This window comes from Triticum dicoccoides, chromosome 1B (assembly GCF_002162155.2).
Source record: "Triticum dicoccoides isolate Atlit2015 ecotype Zavitan chromosome 1B, WEW_v2.0, whole genome shotgun sequence".
Classification (NCBI taxonomy): domain Eukaryota; kingdom Viridiplantae; phylum Streptophyta; class Magnoliopsida; order Poales; family Poaceae; genus Triticum; species Triticum dicoccoides.
Genome location: NC_041381.1, coordinates 543,141,090 through 543,161,341, shown reverse-complemented (window position 1 = coordinate 543,161,341; position 20,252 = coordinate 543,141,090).

The window sequence follows — 20,252 nt, the reverse complement described above, 5'->3', positions numbered from 1 at the left end:
GGCCGCGGTGCAATTCAGGGGAGGGCGTGCTGAGAGACGCCACTTCCGTTTCTTGGGGAGAGCCATGCCTACAGAGAGGCATGCTATGCAGATGGCAGCCCGCGAGGCGATAGCTCGTCTTTGGGATGTCCTTCCTGCAATGAAGACCCGTCGCTACCGCTACCTTCCATGCCCTGTGCCTTACACCTATCACTACTCATTCTCTTGCCCCAGAGGAGAGCGAGACGAGGCCTTTGAGATGCTTGTCGAGTACCTCCGAGCCCTGGAGGCAGCCTTCAACAGCATGGTGGACGACCTCGTAGCTGCCCGCATGGACTCAGTTCATGGCTGTGCTGCTAACAGGAGGGAACTCCTACACACCGCTCCACCGCTGACTTTTATCTCGTCCTCAGCTTCTCATTCACCTACCATTCTCGCCACTGCACGTCGTTTGCCTACCACTGAGGAATTTAACCAGGCTATTGCACCCACTCCCGTTCGCGCTGCACCCCCTATTGCACCCACTCCCGTTCGCGCTGCACCACTTATTGCACCCAATCCCATACGTTCTACTCAACCTATTCCGCCCATGCTTATTCAGGGTACTCCGCCTACGGCACCTGCTCCATCAGCTCAGCGCAGCGTTCCTCATCTGGAACCTATTAGCGAGGAGGAAGTTGATTCCCCAGCGTCACTGCGTCTCACCCTCGGTAGGCCAAGGGAGATCCTCACCATCTCCGACTGAGTACGCGTAGACGCCATGCGATGTATCGACTTGTGTAATATGTTTATATGTACATAGGTTGTGAGAAGTAGCTTGTTTGCACATCATGTAGGATCTGGAGGAGTGCACTAGTTTAAATAACATGTCAGGATTATGTACGCATATACTGAGTGATGTAATGTATAATTATCCTTGCGTGTAAGATATGTGATAGTCCTTCTCCGCGCGCAATCGTGTTTTTTTCAAAGTATCCTGGAGTTTTTTAAAAAACTTTCCTGTTGTGTGATTTTATTGACTTTTGCAACTCTCTTCTGTCTTACGAGTTTCACAAAATGTATCCCCAGAGTGAAAAATGTCTCGTCTGTGGACGCGCTCCATGCCGAATCAGCCGGAAGAAAATTATGGCACACCGCAAAACCACAATTTCACTCAGGGTCAGACAAGTCAACCGGACAGTTAAACAGCTTTTACACAAGTGTGTCGTCTGTATGAACAGAGTCAGCAACAACACGAGGAAATGATGAACCAATTCATCAATATGGGAAGTAACCGTGGTCAGTATCAACAGCAATCCAAATTATCTGAGTTACAGAAGACGCGTCCTCCAACATTTTCTCATACTGACAAGCCTCTTGAGGCCGATGACTGGCTTCGAGACATGGAGAGAAAATTAATTATTGCGCAGTGTTCAGACCGGGAAAAAGTATTATATGCACCACATTATCTCACAGGAGCAGCTGCATCATGGTGGGAAAACTTCCTGCACATCCACCCCAACAAAAATGAAATCACCTGGGAGAATTTCAAAGAAGGTTTTCGTGGGGCACATATTCCTAAGAGCGTCATGAAAATCAAGAAGAAAGAATTTGATGAACTCAAACAAAGGGCCATGACAGTATCAGAATATAACAGCCAATTTACTCTGTTATCTCGCTACGCCAATGAAGAACGCATGACCGAGAGCAAGAAGATGGAAAAATTCTTGGAAGGCCTGGCACCCGCCCTTAAGTGCCAGCTAGTTGTGCATACCTTTCTAGATTTTAAAACACTGGTGGATAAGGCCATTACTCTAGAAAATGAGCGACGTAGCCTGGAAGATTTCCGCAAACGAAAAAGGGACCGGACTACTTCTGCTCGCAATCCCAGAAACAAGACGGAAACTCAGAGGGGTAGAACACACAAAACCCCGACGGAAAATTCACGTCCAATCAAGAATTTCCATGCAAGAGACAAAGAGTTCACCTATCGCCCAGGCGTTACCTGTTATGCTTGTGGAGAAGAAGGGCACTATGCCAAGCAGTGCCCCAAGCCAAGGAGCTCAACCCCGAAGCTCAATAATGGTGGAAATAATTCAGCACCAAAGCGAAGCAATTTCAACCCCAACAACAACCACCGGAAAGGTCACTTGAACCACGTGACCCGAGAGGAAGCACAGGACGCCCCAGATATCGTACTCGATACGTACCCCATCAACACAATACCTGCCGTGGTTTTGTTTGATTCTGGAGCTTCTCACCCATTCGTTTCGAAAAGTTTTGCTTTGCAAAATGATTTTTCTATGCTTCCCCTGGAAAAATAAATGATCATCAAGTCCCCTGGAATTAAGCAAGTGACCCAGAGTTACTGTCAAGGTGTGGTTATTGAATTTGAAGGATTGAAGTTTTACGCCAACCTTATTGTATTGGAAAGCAAAGGACTGGACGTCATCCTAGGAATGGATTGGTTAACCACCAACAAAGGTTTTATTGACTGCTTCAACCGTACCGTGATTCTCACACACCATCATGGGAAGAAAATAAAAGTTTCAGCCAAAGAAAGACAAATACCTCGGCAACCTAGATTAAACAAGGTGGATGTTTCTGAGCTGAACAAGGTTCCAGTAGTATGTGAATTCCCAGACGTATTTCCAGAAGAACTACTAGGCATGCCACCGGACTGAGAGATAGAATTCAGCATTGAGCTAGCACCCGGAACCGCTCCCATTTATAAGAAACCGTACAGAATGGCACCATCCAAACTAGTAGAGTTGGAGAAGCAGATAAAAGAATTATTGGAGAAAGGATACATACGAGCCAGCTCCTCACCTTGGGGTTCTCCAATTTTATTTGCCAAGAAGAAGGATGGAACAATGAGGTTGTGTATTGATTATCGAGCTCTCAACATGGTCACAATCAAGAACAAATACCCAATGCCCCGAATAAATGACTTATTCAATCAGCTCGCACAGGCCAAAGTCTTCTCAAAAGTTGACTTGAGATCAGGACACCATCAATTAAAAGTGCGAACAGAAGATATTCCCAAGACCGCCTTCACATCCAGATATGGGCTGTATGCGTTCACAGTGATGCCATTCAGGCCAACCAACGCCCCCGCATATTTTGTTCACCTCGTGAACAAGGTATTTATGAAGTATATGGACAAGTTTGTTGTGGTATTCATCGATGACATTCTGATATATTCCAAAACACCAGAAGAGCATGCCGAACATCTCCGGATTGTACTCGGAGAACTCAGGAAGCATCAACTGTACGCCAAATTCAGCAAATGTGAATTTTGGCTAAGGCAGGTGCGTTTTCTGGGCCACGTACTAACCCAAGAAGGTATTGCAGTAGACCCGGAAAAGCAAATGTTGTGGCAGATGCACTTAGTCGGAATCCCAGCACGGACGACGACAGTATGCCAAAGTTGAGGCCAGAATTTCAACAGGAATTTGCCAGACTGAATTTAATAATGGTTACTGAAGGGAGCATGTCAAATGTAGAAATACAGCCTACCCTGATGGAAAAAATCAAGGGAGCCCAACACGGACACCCCAGCATTGAGGGCATAAAAAGGAAAGTGATTATGGGCAGGGCCTCAGAATTCAACATAGATGAGCAAGGAATATTGTGGTACGGAGAGAGGCTATGCGTACGAAATGTCAAGGACCTCAAACAGCAGATATTGGCTGAAAGTCACACAACTCCGTATTCCATCCATCCCGGAGGGACAAAAATGTACAAAGACCTTCAGGAAAAATTTTGGTGGCACGGTATGAAGAGAGATATAGCCACGTTCATTGCATGCTGTGACTCTTGTCAACGCATCAAGGCCGAGCACCAGAAACCAGCCGGACTGTTACAGCCCAATAAGATACCCGAGTGGAAGTGGGACGAGATTGGAATGGACTTTATTGTCGGACTGCCATGGTCATGACACGAAAACGACGCCATATGGGTTATAACCGATAGATTAACCAAAGTGGCACATTTTATTCCGGTAAGGACAACTTACACCACTCAGAGACTGGCCAGACTTTATCTTGCCTGTATCGTCTGCTTACATGGAGTCCCTAAAACTATCATCTCCGATAGAGGCACACAGTTCGTCTCTAGATTTTGGGATCACCTGCAACAGGCACTGGGAAGCTAACTAGCCTTCAGTACCGCATACCATCCCCAGACTGATGGGCAGACTGAACGCGTAAACCAAATCCTAGAAGACATGCTAAGAGCCTGTGTCCTCACCTATGGGAAAAGTTGGGAAGAAAGTTTGCCATATGCAGAGTTCGCATACAACAACAGCTATCAAGCCAGCTTGCAAATGGCACCCTTTGAAGCTCTATATGGGAGAAGATGTCGTACCCCGCTAAATTGGTCAGAGACCGGAGATAGCCATATCTTCGGCCCAGACATGCTCAAGGAGGCCGAGGAGAAAGTTAAAACAATTAGAGATCAGCTCAAAACAGCTCAGAGTCGGCGGAAGAGTTAATACGACCAAAGGCATCGGGAAATCAGTTTTGAACCCGGAGAATTGGTGTACCTAAGAGTTTCTCCTATGAAGGGCCTGCAACGATTCAGGATTAAGGGGAAGCTAGCACCAAGATTCATCGGACCATTTCATATAGTGGCCTGAAGAGGCATGGTAGCCTACCAACTGGAACTACCCGGAGACTTATCCAGTATCCACAACGTGTTTCACATCTCTCAGTTGAGAAAATACGTGAGCAACCCAGAGAAGCAAGTGTCACATGAGAATATTGACGTACAGCCAGACCTCACCTACCGGGAGCACCCTATAAAAATATTAGAAGCATCTAAGAGGAGGACCCGACAAAAAACCATCAAGTTTTTCAGAGTTCAGTGGAGTAATCACACCGAGAATGAAGCAACTTGGGAGAGCGAGGATTTTCTTTGGACAGAGCACCCACACCTGTTTAAGGATCAGCTGAAATCTCGGGGACGAGATTTTTCCTAAGGGGGTAGGTGCTGTGACACTCCAAATTTTTTGTGATTTTAGTTTTCAGAGAGAGAGCCTTGCTTGGTTTGAAGAAGGTCATTTAAACCCTTCTTAAAAACCCTCTTGCTAAGTTTGCCCTCTCAAAAATATTATTTTTTTGGATTTAGTTTCTTTTAAAAAGAGAATCTTTTGTTTTTGGGCTTTCATTTGATTTTTGATCCACTCTTGTTTACCATGCCTCCTATGGTAAAATTTCCCCAAAAACCCCTCCTCCCACTTGGATGCAACCCAAACATTCTGTCCAAACTAATAAAATCCATTTTTGGATTTTATTCCAATTATTTCTCCTTCCAAAATAATTCTGTCCTTTCTTTTGAACCTAGGTGATTTGCAAAGCAAGTACCCTAATGCATTTGATCCTTGATCCCAAACCAACTCCCCTGGGTAGTCCTTAGTACCCACAACCCAGAACCATCTTGATCCACTCTTCTTCTTTTCAAATATTTCAAATTTCACTCACTGCAAGTTTGGACCAGATTTGCCAAATTTGGTGAAATTCATATTTACACTTCTCCAAAAATTCCACCAAAATTCAGGCAACCTCTAGTTGCAATGAGAGACCACTCCACCAAAAATCAGCTCAAGGAAAAATTCCTAGAGTCCATAATCATTCTGTCGAACACCTTGCATGCACTGTTTCGGTTCATCTTCAGTTAAGTTCGGAGTTTCAGTGTCGATCTTCGTCAGAAATTCAGTCACATGTCCACAGTGCCCTTGGCACGTTGCTCGCAGCCTGGCCTGCTTGTCCGGAGCTCCACACGCGCGCTTGGTGCCTTCCTGGCGTCGGTGGCGCCCTGGCCTGCCTGCGCTGGCGTGCTTTGCGGCGGCCGAAACACCGTAACGGCCGACAGGGAGCAAAACGGCGGCTCAACGCCGTTCGGCACCGCCCAAACCCCCTTGTGGCTCCGCATGGCCATTTCCTCACCAGCGCACACATGCAGCACAGTCGCCGTGGCGCGGCACGCACAGAGCGTGCTCCCTGCCGCCGATGGGCCCGCGCCGCCCCGTTCCGTCGAGCTCCCCCTAAGCAACCAAATGCCGACGCGGTTAGTACCTAAATGGAACCAGGGAACACCCGCGAAGACGCTCAACCTCTGAACCCTCCCGTGCAACCGCAGCACCGCCGTAATCACCTCGCCAGAGAACTCCGTTCACGACGACCGACTCGGGCCGGCTATATATAGCACCCCCGAGCCTGCTCTCGCCCCCGCACGACTCCACCACCTCACTAGACCCTGCCTGGCCACTGGAGGAGCCTCGAGGGGCCCTTCTTCCCCGACTCCGGCCACCCCATTCCGCTTCGGCCTCCACCTCGATTCGCTCCAGTGAGGCCGTCTCCGGTGCCCTAACTTCGTCAGCAACCCTCTCGGGCAACTAGGAGACTAACCCCCACTCCTATTTGATCCCCGCAGCTCCCTCCGGCGAGATCCACGACTGCCCGAACCGCCGTCCACCGGAGCAAGGGCCACCGTCGACACGGTGCTCGCCGGCGACTACCACCACCACCCACGGACGCGGAACGGTGCACTGATCTCGAAGGTAACCCCCGATCACCTTGCCTCGCCGTGGATCGCCGCCGGCGACCACCGCACCTCTCGGGCGCTGTCGCGCTCTGTTTTCTTCGTTCGAAATTTCAAACCCGACAGGTGGAGCCCGCCTGTCAGCCTCACAGCCGTTTCTTTTAAACGAACCGTTTTCTGGACTTTTCCGCAGAACCCCCTGGAAACTTTCTGTTTCATTACAGATGGGTCCTTGGACCAAAACTATTATAACTTTTTAACGGAAAGTTATTTTTGATTGATTCCTTTTCTGTCGTCTTTATTTTTCTGTCTAGTTTTTGTCATATTTATTTGAAAAATATTTGGAACACTTTTCTGTACCAATAAAAATATTTTATTGGTGCTGTCCTATTGTGCCCTCCGTGTCGCGCAAGCGTGAGGGATTCCCGCTGTATGGTTTGCAATATGTTTATGATTTGCTTATAGTGGGTTGCATGAGTGACGGAAACACAAACCCGAGTAAGTAGGTTGTTTACGTATGGGATAAAGGGGACTTGATACTTTAATGCTATGGTTGGGTTTTACCTTAATGAATCTTTAGTAGTTGCGGATGCTTGCTAGAGTTCCAATCATAAGTGCATATGATCCAAGTAGATAAAGTATGTTAGCTTATGCCTCTCCCTCAAATAGAATTGCAATAATGATTACCGGTCTAGTAACATAGTCAGTTGCCTAGGGACAATTTCGCAACTCCTACCACCACTTTTCCACACCCGCTATATTTACTTTAGTTGTGTCCTTATCTAAACAGCCCCTAGTTTATATTTACGCGTTCTTTACTTTCTTGCAAGCTTACCCAAAAACACCTACAAAGTACTTCTAGTTTCATACTTGTTCTAGGTAAAGCAAACGTCAAGCGTGCGTAGAGTTGTATCGGTGGTCGATAGAACTTGAGAGAGTATTTATTCTACCTTTAGCTCCTCGTTGGGTTCGACACTCTTACTTATCGAAAACTATTGCGATCCCCTATACTTGTGGGTTATCAGAACTCCCCGAGGACCAAAACGAGGCCCGCTACATAGTGCGGCGATCTAAAGCCTATAAGGTTCATGAGGGAGAGCTTTATAACAAAAACACAACTGGAGTCCTTCAAAGGTGTATCTCCGAAGAGGAAAGGCAGAATCTCCTGGCTGAAATTCATGCCGGACTTGGCGGGCACCACGCCGCAGCCCGGGCCCTTGTAGGCAAGGCCTTCCATACAGGATTTTATTGGCCGACGGCCTGGGCAGATGCTCAGGACTTGGTCCAACGATGCGTCGGATGCCAGCTCTTTGCTAATCAAAGCCACATGCCACGTATCACCCTCAAAACTATACCCATCACCTGGCCGTTCGCGGTCTGGGGGCTTGATATGGTTGGACCCCTTAAAGGAGGAACCCATAAGCAAAAATTCCTATTGGTCATGGTGGATAAATTCACCAAATGGATAGAGGCAAAGCCTGTTAAGACGGCCGAATCCGGACCGGTGATAGACTTCATATCAGGGGTAGTACACCGTTACGGCGTGCCCCATAGCATCATCACTGATAATGGCACGAACTTCATGGCTGACGAGGTCAAACTCTGGTGCAAAAACATGGGCATCAAGCTCGACTACGCTTCACTCTATCACCCTCAAACTAATGGTCAAGTTGAGCGAGCAAATGGTCTAATCATGAGCGGCATTAAACCGAGACTAGTGTTGTCCCTTAAGGAATCTTACACGCACTGGGTAGAGGAGCTCGACTCCGTACTCTAGGGGCTGCGGACCACGCCGAATCGCACTACCAGATTCACGCCATTTTTTATGGTATATGGCACAGAGGCAGTTTTGCCTTGCAACATAATTCATGACTCACCTCGGGTGCGCATGTACGAAGAAAGAGAAGCCGAGCTGGAACGGCAGGACAGTTTGGACGCCTTAGAGGAGGAGCGCGACATGGCAAAAGCTCGTTCCGCATTCTATCAACAGCAGGCTCGAAGATATCAAAGCAGAGAAGTACGAGCCAAAACTTACAATGTTGGCGAACTAGTTCTACGCCTGCCGGACAAGAAAAAGGACAAACTCAAGCCCAAATGGGAAGGTCCCTTCATCATCAACCAAGTCCTGACCGGCGGAGCGTACCGTCTGCGAAACACATCGGATAACCGACTCGAGCCGAACCCATGGAACGCAGCCCATCTCCGAAGATTCTATGCCTAGCGCCGAACTCTGAGTTCGTCTCCTTCCTCCGTCTATATTTTATACTTTAACTGTCTTTTTTTTCTCTCCTTCTCCCTCCTTTTTTTTCTGAAGCTGTTGAAGGCTCGTTTGCGCACCGTTCGCACACACTTGACGCGTTATCCACGCTTAGTATACCTAGGGGCTTCTTTAACAGAAGCTTATTTATACGGGCTTTATGCCCAACACATGTGTCACTATTCCGCATGTACCTTTTATTCACCATTATATGCATCGATATTACATAAGTTTTGGCCAAGCTAGGTTGCCTGGCTCCTGTGCTTACCCCTACGTTCCCGATTGTTCGGCTAGGTGGTAAAGGGAGCACCTCTGTGATTGTTACCGCCGGATCAGCCGGATGCGTACCTCAGACTAGGTGAAGCCGAAAGCTAGCGTTCTTAAGGGAATATTCGGTCCGTGAACTAAAAGACGAATTCTTACTTACTCATTTATCTGCCCCTAGATGTTTTTCTGCTTTTTTCGCAGTCCGGACATGCACTTTAGGGCATGCCTCCTAGGGAAAGGAACCCCTAACGGAACTATTCTCCCTGGAAGATGTTTCTTACTAACCATGTAATGTAACATAAATAGTTGGGCACTTGTCTTATAAAGCACTCATGACCCCTACGGCTGGTCTCCACGCATGCCCCGGTTCTTACATAACCGCGAGGGTATTCGGACACACTCCGGACTGTCGGGTCCCGAGGTTGAAGCGAAAAGGTCCGCTACGACAAACGATCTACAATCCGGCTAGAAGGCATTTTACATGTCATTTTAAATTACATAGTCAAATTGACTGATTGTATTCCTCTTCAATACCATCTAATAGGCTGTCTAGTTTACAGTCCCGCTGGGAATACTTTGCGTCCAACTCTACTTGGCCGTACACTAAGCTCACAGGGATCTCCTTCCCATCGGGCCCCACGGGTCCGACCTCGGCCATGTGGTTTGGGTCAGCCTTCGTGTACCACGTCTTCACAATGGCCCAGGCCTCCCTGGCGCCTTGACGGCAGGCCGATATCTTCCATAGCCGGAAGCGCCGCCGTGCTCCCTGAAGCTTCTCAGCAAGCTCTCCAAGGCCTTCGGGTAGGGAGATGGATGACCACAGGGCCTGGGCGACGCCTCTGATCACCTGTCGAACTCGTTCATGCAGTTGGAGCAGCTCGGGAAGTAGGTCACCCATTGAACCGGGCATTTCCTCTGCAGGACGACCCGTGAGCATACCTACAGACATATTTCTGTTAATCGACTTCCTCGTCGAACTCTTCTTTTCATAAGTTTGCTCAAGCACTTACTATAAATGTCGCGACGAAGCCGCCGATTCTCCTTGACGGAGTCAGACAGCTGGGCACGAACATCTTTTAGTTCCTCGCCCAGCTAGGTGTTGGCATCCTGGAGGTTATTTTTCTCTTGCCGCACCCTTGTAAGCACATTCTCGCCGGCTTTTAACCGGCGCAGGAGCTGTTGCTTGTCCGGATCTACCTTGGCGCCATCTGCAATGTTATTGTCAGACTTATACACACGCCACACTTCGCAAACTACTTCTCTTTTAAAGCGTATATTACCAGAGGGGGTCTCTGTGGCTTCCCCTGTCACGGCCAATGCGGCCTCAAGTTGGGCCTTGCACTCTTGAAGCTCCTGGGACAGTTGGGTATTCTTTTCTGTAAGATCCTGCATAACAAATGATCCTTAAATCAGTTATTCTAACTATTTTAAGTCTCGGGGGCTACTGGCATATATAACTGTCAAAATCCCTCACCCGTATGTCTTTCACATACTGCTCCGTGGCTCTGGCTAGACCATCTTGAGCGGCACGGAGGTGTGCATCTCCCGAATTAAAGGCATGCAGTGCCTCTTGGGAGAAACATGCGTCATGAAGAATTGTCCGGCGGCGCCTGTGATTCATGGCACTCTCCACCTCAGATCTGGTGGCGGACAATCTGTCGGCATCCTCCGTTGAAGGAGCATCCGACGCGTGCCTTGTGTTCACCTCCCCTTCCGGACCTGGTGTTGGAGCCTGGCTAGCGGAGGCTCGATTGGCAACCTCTCCGGACATAGTCTGGTGAGCGCTCTTTCTCCTGAAAAGATCACGAACGTTAGTATGCCTTCCAGGAATCTTTCCTTGAAACACGGTGGCACGCCATACCGTTGCGGCGATGTCTCGATCCACACCGCAGTTCTTTTCTACCTGCTGGGCCGAGCTGCCACTTGTTGGCCAGTCGCCGCGGGCTCGGCTTCCCGCCTCAAAGGCACCTCCTGCAGAACACCATTGGTATGCGGTGATCAGAAATAAGCACAGATGGGTCATGGTATCAGGACTTCGATCACAGTTACCTGGGAAGCTGGAAATATTCTGGGGTAGTCGGCCGTAATGGCGACCAAAGCATTCTCGATGCTAAGTTGGTGGAACACCCCATCGATCAGCTCCACCTTTATGTCCGGATCCTCTTCGGAGGCCAGATCGAGGGACCGTTCCAGATCCTCGGGTTGTGGAGGCGGGCTGTGTATATCCTCTACAGCCCGGCGCAGTTCCTGCGTCAAAATCACAAAATGAGATACTTAACCATGGGAATGGGGATCGGATAGGCAAAAAGAAATGTCCGCTTACCCATCTTCAAGGATTGTTCATAGAAAATCCGTTCAGTGGACTAACATGGAGAAAATCCTCCTTTTCCCCTTTGTACAGGCCAGACAAGATCTTCACCAGATCGGCGACCGATCCCGGCCCCTTACGGCCATGGCGGGTGGCATCATCCTCCCTGTTGAAATCCCACATGGGGTGGCCCCTATACTGGAGCGGCTGCACCCCCTGCATAATGCATGTGGCCATGAGTCCGATCATAGTCAGGCCGGAATGAGCTAATAACCTTATTCGGCTCATCAGGTAGAGGACATCCCTGTCATTTTCCCACTGGGGGCTCCGTGGGCGCCAGCTTAGGTGTTTCTTCAAATGAGCATTATTGAACTCCGGGAGGCCGATCCGAACAGGATCCGGCAGCGGGACGTCTTCCATGTAAAACCATTCCGAAGGCTAGTCTTCGGACGCCTTCTTCGGGGTTCCGGATAGATATCCGGTCCCGGCGATGCGCCATAGTTTGGCTCCGCCCACTTGATATATTGACCCCTCATGAGAACGGGGTAAAATGCAAAACAATCTCTTCCACAGTGCGAAATGCATTTGTTCGACACGTGGAAGATGGCCATTATTGGGCGTGGAAGCCAAGGAGCGCAACATTTATAAGAAGCCAGACACAATTCGACAAGTATATGGAATTGGGAGAAGAACCCGCCTCGCAATGCCGAAGACAATCTACGCGCCGGACTCATCGTCTTTGAAGCCTGGTTTGGGGGCTACTAAGGAAGTCCCGGATTAGAGGGTGTTCGGATAGCCGAACTATCACCGTTGGCCGGACTCCTAGACTATGAAGATACAAGATTAAAGACTCCGTCCCGTGTCCGGATGGGACTTTCCTTGGCGTGGAAGGCAAGCTTGGTGATACGGATATGTAGATCTCCTACCATTGTAACCGACTCTGTGTAACCCTAGCCCTCTCCGGTGTCTATATAAACCGGAGGGTTTTAGTCCGTAGGACGAACAACTATCATACCATAGGCTAGCTTCTAGGGTTTAGCCTCTTCGATCTCGTGGTAGATCTACTCTTGTACTACCCATATCATCAATATTAATCAAGTAGGAGTAGGGTTTTACCTCCATTGAGAGGGCCCGAACCTGGGTAAAAACATTGTGTCCCTTGTCTCCTGTTACCATCCGCCTAGACGCACAGTTCGGGACCCCCTACCCGAGATCCACCGGTTTTGACACCGACAGGGGGAGTGGGTCGGCTCCGGTTGCCCGTGCTTCCGGAGGCCGCATTGGCCACGCGGGGCGGCCGCCCTTTGGGCTGGGTGGCCCAGCCCCGGTCCGGCTCTTCTATATAAAGGGAGAGGGACGATGCTTCTCCGCACTCGCCCTCTTCTCTCCCTCTTGCTACCACGCATAACTGCCGCTCTACTACCACCCATTTACAGAACCCTCAAAATAGGCGGAAGTAGGAGCCGCACTGCATAGTAGCAATACAGCTGGAGCGGTACTATCACTTAGGCTGTTTCGACAAGGACCAAGCACAAAGGGGGACAAGCTCGCAAGACGGGAAAGAAAGATGGTGCAAGGAGATAGTGTACACGTTGATTCCACCCAAACTTTCTGAAGTGGACCCCCTCTTAATAGTACGGTGATCCTACGACTCAAGTCCACCAAAAATGATATGTAAGGAAAACACCATCTTCATAAGTATCCTGAGGGGTTCAAATCATCTTTGTGCCATATGAAAGATTATCTGAAATGCTCAATGCACACTATTAGTCCAAAAAAGCATTTCCATCAATCACCAAAACCACCGAGGGATAAATATGCCCTAACAAGTTTGCTTTCCTTTAATGCACTCCACACATATGTACCAGTCAGCAAGATTTCATTTTTCACTAGCCTCATCATTCTTTCTTTGGATAGGTGACCAAGTCTTTTATGCCATAAGAAAGCAGAATTCTCATTATGTGCACTACGTTTCTTACTAATAATTTCAACACTAAATAGAGATCCAGCAAAATAAGTATCAATATTAAAGCGATATAAATTATCAATTAGAGTACCAGCTCCATAATAGAACATATCCTTACATAATTTAAACACACCACTTCCAGTCTCAAACTTATAACCTAATTTATCTAACACTCCTGCAGAAACTAAATTTCTAGCACACTCGGGAACATATAGACACCTCCAATTCCAATTGGTAACCACTATTCAGGATCATCCTATAGTTTCCAATTCCTTTGATTTGTGCCTTCATTTGGTTCCCCATGTACAAGTACCTTTTAGTACCTCTTATGGGTTGAATCAAAAGGAATCCCTGAGGAACGTGTGAAACATGAGTGGTTGCACCTGTATCTAACCATTGGGGACTTCTATAAGGTTTGATTCATAACATACTGAAACATAGTACATATCTTTCTTTTCGAACCAGCTTTTATGTTTCGGACAATCCTTCTTGAAGTGACCATTCTTCATGCAGAAGTGAAACTTCAGATCCTTACGGATTTCTCCATCATTAGTCCTTGCCAGTACGTTGATCTTCTTCTTACCCTTCTTTCCTGGTTTAGCTTTGCTACTGCTAGCTTCGTTATATATGAACCACAAAATGGGTAGAATGCTCTTTAGTTTTCGTTAGTCGTCCTTCCTCTTGAATTAGCATGGCTTTAATAGCTTGAAGGTTCTTTGATGGTGTTGTAGTTCACCTGGAACTTGCCAAAATCTAGAGGAAGAGAGTTCATAATAAACTGTACAAGAAAATTTCCATTCACGTCCATTCCCATAGACGTTAACTTTGGTGCAAGGTTAGTCATACTAGTCACATGATCATGCATCGAACACAACCAATTGAACTTCTTGGTTGTTAGTTAACTCATGACAGTTCCCACGATGGACTTATTTGCAAGGTCTGACTGGGAAATCTCCTTGATCAGTGCCATAAATTCCCTTGCATTTTCAGTCTTCGGCATAGATGGCTTGATGTTATCAGCGATCATTATGCGCATTAATTTTAGGCTCAGTCGGTTAGACCTTTCCCAAGCCTCATTAAAATACTTATCTTGATCGGTACTTTGATCAGTAAGCATTCTGGGTTGCTCCTCCATTACTAATTCCATGTCTAAGTTCATGACTCCCAAATGGAACTGGACATATTCTGCCCATTCAACATAATTCAGCCCATTAAACTTGACCGAACCATTCATAGCGACTGCAAACATAAATTGTGCTCACTAGTTAATAGGCGTCTAATAATGTATTCAAACATCAACTTTAATCACATATTTAAGAACATATTTGGATGAAACTTAAATACAAAACTGAAACCCGATGCTGCTAATACTTTAACACACGTAGCCGCACTTAAGCAAAATATATACGCTATCTTTCGATAAACTATGTATATTTGTCAATTATATTGCTAGTCCCTCTTATGTCACAAATTAATTTTGCAATGGCCACCTTTGGGTGATCACAACGTAAAAATTAGTGACTATAATATACCATGAATTATTAGCAACGGAAATCAATTTGCACTATAAATATTTGATCACAAAATGCTAGGCCACTTTGTTGACAAACAAGCATGCTCTCCAATAAATATTTGTTCAGAAAAATCACATGAACAATTATACCAATAAATTGGTTTTTCCAGTCTAATAACTATAAGAAGAAAATCCTTGATTTTAGACAAAAATGACTTCGCCAAAATATGATCATCTATGTAACGCAATGCAATAATGCGAGCAATGATAAAAACAATTAAAGAATGGCAACAAGTCTTGAATATAGGATGAGAAAAAAAATAGATCGGCAGAATAAAGGATCAAAATCTCGACTCACTTCTGCTAAATCAATGAAAAGCCAGTTACAAGCTGGATCTTTCAAAAAAAATCTTGAATCTAATGTGAATCAGAAGTGTTGCAACAACAAGGATCTAATATCAAATGTAAGCAAAATTTCTTTAAGTGCGGAACATTTGCAATACAAATGATTCAACAAAACATGCATGAGATTTTTCTGTTCATGATCCGAGTGTACCTTGCTCCATCATGAAGCCTTACAAAGTCATACGTTCTTCTTATATCTACCTCTTCCCTTCAGGTGTTCCTTCAATGGATGAAGAACTAGCCTTTTGCTAATGTGTATGCATGCACTGTAATGTGCCTTCTCTCTAATGCATCAGCGTCTACCCTCCAGCGCGGCAAAAATGCCCTTAGAGAATCACACATATCTGGTGATGTGAGTGGCCCTTTTATAGGCTCTGTAAAGATGCGTCTCTTCCAAGCAGGCGTATCGGTTCTCACCCAACGGACATGATGTTTGCAACCAACGCAGACGTGGATCATTGTCACTGGCTAAAGACATGCGGACATGGCGTTACGCTCGGGCAGGTACGTCCGTAATACGAAGCATCGCATCCAGCCGCGCTTGCGCACATCCACCGCTTGGCTACATGTGCAGTAACAAAACAAACCGATCCATGTGCTTGCATCTAATTGGTCTAGTCTATTAGGGCATGTTTGGTTCAAGTTGCGAACAATAGATGCATTGCATACACATCTGAACCCAGCCTGGTTGAGCAAAAACAGCCCCAAACACTACAAGAAATATGTCAACTAGTGACCTTCTGTCAGTGACCCTGGAAGAATTGGTCATAGATCTATGACCATCTGAGACCAATTGGTTAAAAGCTATTCGGGGGGCTCCAAACCCTAAACCATTGTGACCATTTTGGTCAAAAAGGTCGTAATTTCCTTACACGAAATTGTCACAAAGCAAATAGTGTTGGTCCGCTGCCTTATTTCTAGTTGTTAACGACCAATATAGATGGTCATAGCCTTGTAGATTGTGGTGGGTTGTGATGACTAGGCGCCATCTCATCAGTTTTGCCTATGTGTCATGTCCATGTGTCAATTTTTGCCCTAGGTTGTGAAGCAACCTATATTTCTGTTATTCCAAAAATTCCCAAAAAAATCTCATAAATTGTTTGGATCATATCTTCATCAAATATGTCAAAAACCTTCCTTGCCTAGTTCAAAAATAACTCAACAAAATTCATTTTCCTATTCTGTTCAAAGCAGCACTTTGGGAAGGAAGTGTTATTTATATATTCTTGATTTCCCTAAAAATTTGTGAAGACGGTCTTCTTAGTAACTTACCATCCTCAGCCAAAACTCACGCCCATTAGCCATGTGCATTTCCCGTACCGCAAATCAAACACTTGGCTGCTTATTCATGTCTGAGCATCGATCGGTCCTCGTGAGAATCTTATGTTATAATTTTCTTCCTAGCATCTACCTGGGGAGTGAACAACCCACTAGACATGCCTAGGCCGCCCAGAACGCATGGCAACGCCATGGTCACGCGGTGACCACGTGGCGGGCATGCGAGCTTATGCGCTCTAGACTTGGGGCCCTCAGCCACCGTCCAAACCTCGATGTCTCGCCATCAAACCATGTATTTATGATTAAATAGATACTTATTTACCTAGAAATGATTTTTGAAAAAATAAAGAGCAAACTATGAGGCACCTGCAGTTCAAATTAGACCCGCTTCCAGCTGAATCAGCAGGAATTTGTCTTTTTCACCAGAGGTGGATCAAAACTTTTGACACCCAACCATTTTGTCAATTGTGCATTATATGTGGCCTAGTATTTTATAAAATTGATTAGGTCCAATTTTGCAACAAATATATGTTAGATCCTTCACAAAAAAACTCATTTTGGGCCCTAAAAAATGGAAAATGAATTTTTCGTCCAAAGAAAATGAAAACTTCCTTAGGCAACATTGTTTGTCATTCCAAGATGCACCATTGTGCATGATATGAGTTCATTTGAACAAACTATGCCATGAATGTGGCCATAAGATTGATCATTTGGCTGGAAAGCCATGAATCTTCAATTATGATAGCTCATTTCTGAGAATACTTTTTTAAAATAATTACCGTATTATAAGTTTATTATTTTTCCTGGAAACTTGGTCACATATAATGACACAATGTGGAGCTTTTCCAATTTTTTGATTTTTTTTTGAATTTTTTATGCCCGTTTCAAAATGCGGTCAAAACGCCAGGAATGACCGTTCCTAGCTAGTGGTTGAATCTTGTAATTTTTTGGTGTTTCTCTGATTAAATAGATACTTATTTACCTAGAAATGATTTTTGGAAAAAATAAAGAGCAAACTACGAGGTAGCTACAGTTCAATTTTGACCCACTTCCAACTGATTCGGGGGGAATTTGTCTTTTTCACCAGAGGTGGATCAAAACTTTTGACACCAAACCATTTGGTCAATTGTGCATTAAATATGGCCTAGTATTTTAGAAAATTGATTTGGGATATATGGTAGGTCCTTCACAAAAATACCTCCTTTTGGGCACTCGAAAAAAGAAAAATGGTTTTTTGGTCCAAAGAAAATGAAAACTTCCTTAGGCAACATTGTTTGCCATTCCAATATGCACCCTTGTGCACAATATGAGATCATTTAAACTAACTATGCCATGAATGTGGCCATAAGATTGATCATTTGGCTTGAAAGCCATGAATCCTCACACTTGATAGCTCATTTCTGAGAACACTTTTTTAAAATAATTACCGTATTACAAGTTTATTATTTTTCCTGGAAACTTGGTCACATATAATGACACAATGCGAAGGTTTTCCAATTTTTTGATTTTTTTGAACTTTTTATGCCCGTTTCAAAATGCGGTCAAAACGCCAGGAATGACCGTTCCTAGCTAGTGATTGAATCTTGTAATTTTTTTGGTGTTTCTCTGATTAAATAGATACTTATTTACCTAGAAATGACTTTTGGAAAAAATAAAGAGCAAACTACGAGGTAGCTACAGTTCAATTTTGACCCACTTCCAGGTGATTCGGCGGGAATTTGTCTTTTTCACCAGAGGTGGATCAAAACTTTTGACACCAAACCATTTGGTCAATTGTGCATTAAATATGGCCTAGTATTTTAGAAAATTGATTTGGTATATATGGTAGGTCCTTCACAAAAATACCTCCTTTTGGGCACTCGAAAAATGAAAAATGGTCTTTTTGTCCAAAGAAAATGAAAACTTCCTTAGGCAACATTGTTTGCCATTCCAATATGCACCCTTGTGCACAATATGAGATCATTTAAACTAACTATGCCATGAATGTGGCCATAAGATTGATCATTTGGCTTGAAAGCCATGAATCCTCACACTTGATAGCTCATTTCTGAGAACACTTTTTTTAAAATAATTACCGTATTACAAGTTTATTATTTTTCCTGGAAACTTGGTCACATATAATGACACAATGCGAAGGTTTTCCAATTTTTTGATTTTTTTTGAATTTTTTATGCCCGTTTCAAAATGCGGTCAAAACGGCGGGCTTGATCATTCCTATCTAGTGGTTGAATCTTGCAATTTTTTTGGTGTTTCTTTGATTAAATAGATACTTATGTACCTAGAAATGATTTTTGGAAAAAATAAATAGCAAACTATGAGGCAACTTCAGTTCAAATTTGACCCGTTTCCACCTGAATTGGCGGGAATTTGTCTTTTTCACCAAAGGTGGATCAAAACTTTTTACACCCAACCATTTGGTCAATTGTGCATTAAATATGGCCTAGTATTTTATAAAATTGATTAGGTCCGATTTTGCAACAATTATATGGTAGGTCCTTCACAGAAAAAAAAACTCATTTCAGGCACTCGGAAAATGGAAAATGGTTTTTTCGTCCAAATAAAATGAAAACTTCCTTAGGCAACATTGTTTGGCATTCCAATATGCACCCTTGTGCACAATATGAGATCATTTGAACAAACTATGCCACAAATGTGGCCATAAGATTGATCATTTGCCTTGAAAGCCATGAATCTTCACGCATGATAGCTCATTTCTGAGAACACTTTTTAAAAATAATTTCCGTATTACAAGTTTATTATTTTTCCTGGAAACTTGGTCACATAAAATGACACAATGCGAAGGTTTTCCAATTTATTGATTTGTTTTGAATTTTTTATGCCCGTTTCAAAATGCGGTCAAAACGGTGGGCTTGACCATTCCTAGCTAGTGGTTGAATCTTGGAAAACTTTTGATGTTTCTATGATTAAATAGATACTTATGTACCTAGAAATGATTTTTGGAAAAAAATAAAAAGCAAACTATGAGGCAGCCGCAGTTAAAATTTGACCCGCTTCCAACTAAATCAGCGGAAATTTGTCTTTTTCACCAGAGGTGGATCGAATATTTTGACACCCAACCATTTGGTCAATTGTGCATTAAATATGTCCTAGTATTTTAGAAAATTTATTTGGTCCAATTTTGCAATAATTATTTGGTAGGTCCTTCACAAAAAACCTCATTTGGGGCACCCAAAAAATAATTAAAAATAGCTAGAAAGATAAAAAATGCATGAAAATTTGTGATCATCCATAAAATGTGGTCTAACTTGAGTGATAAATCTAGTTGAGCCATTTTGCAAAATATTTTTGTTAGTTGCTTCACAAAACCTCCTAGTTTAGTACTTAGAAACTATTTCAAATCATAAATTTTCTGAACCAATCAGGGCACTTCCCATGGATCACCCCAATGTAGCCGATCTGAACCGTCCACATCCGACGGATCCAACGGCTCTCACTCACCTCTTAGGTCTCTCTCTCCCCAACCGAAAACCTAGCACCCCCTTCTCCTCGCTCCATCCAGATCTCCCGCTGCCTCCTGTCTCCTCCTCCCTCGTCCTCGTCTCGTCGCCACCGCCGTCACCTCCTCCCCGTCCCCGACCTCTTTCCGGGTTCCGGGATGCGCCCTGATTGAATCGATCCCTCCCATCTCCTCTCGATCCTGATCTAGTCCTCTCCCTGCCGCTCCAACCCACCCACCGAACCGATCCCGCTCCCACCCACCGAACCTATCCCGATTCTCCTCCGGTCAAGACCTTCT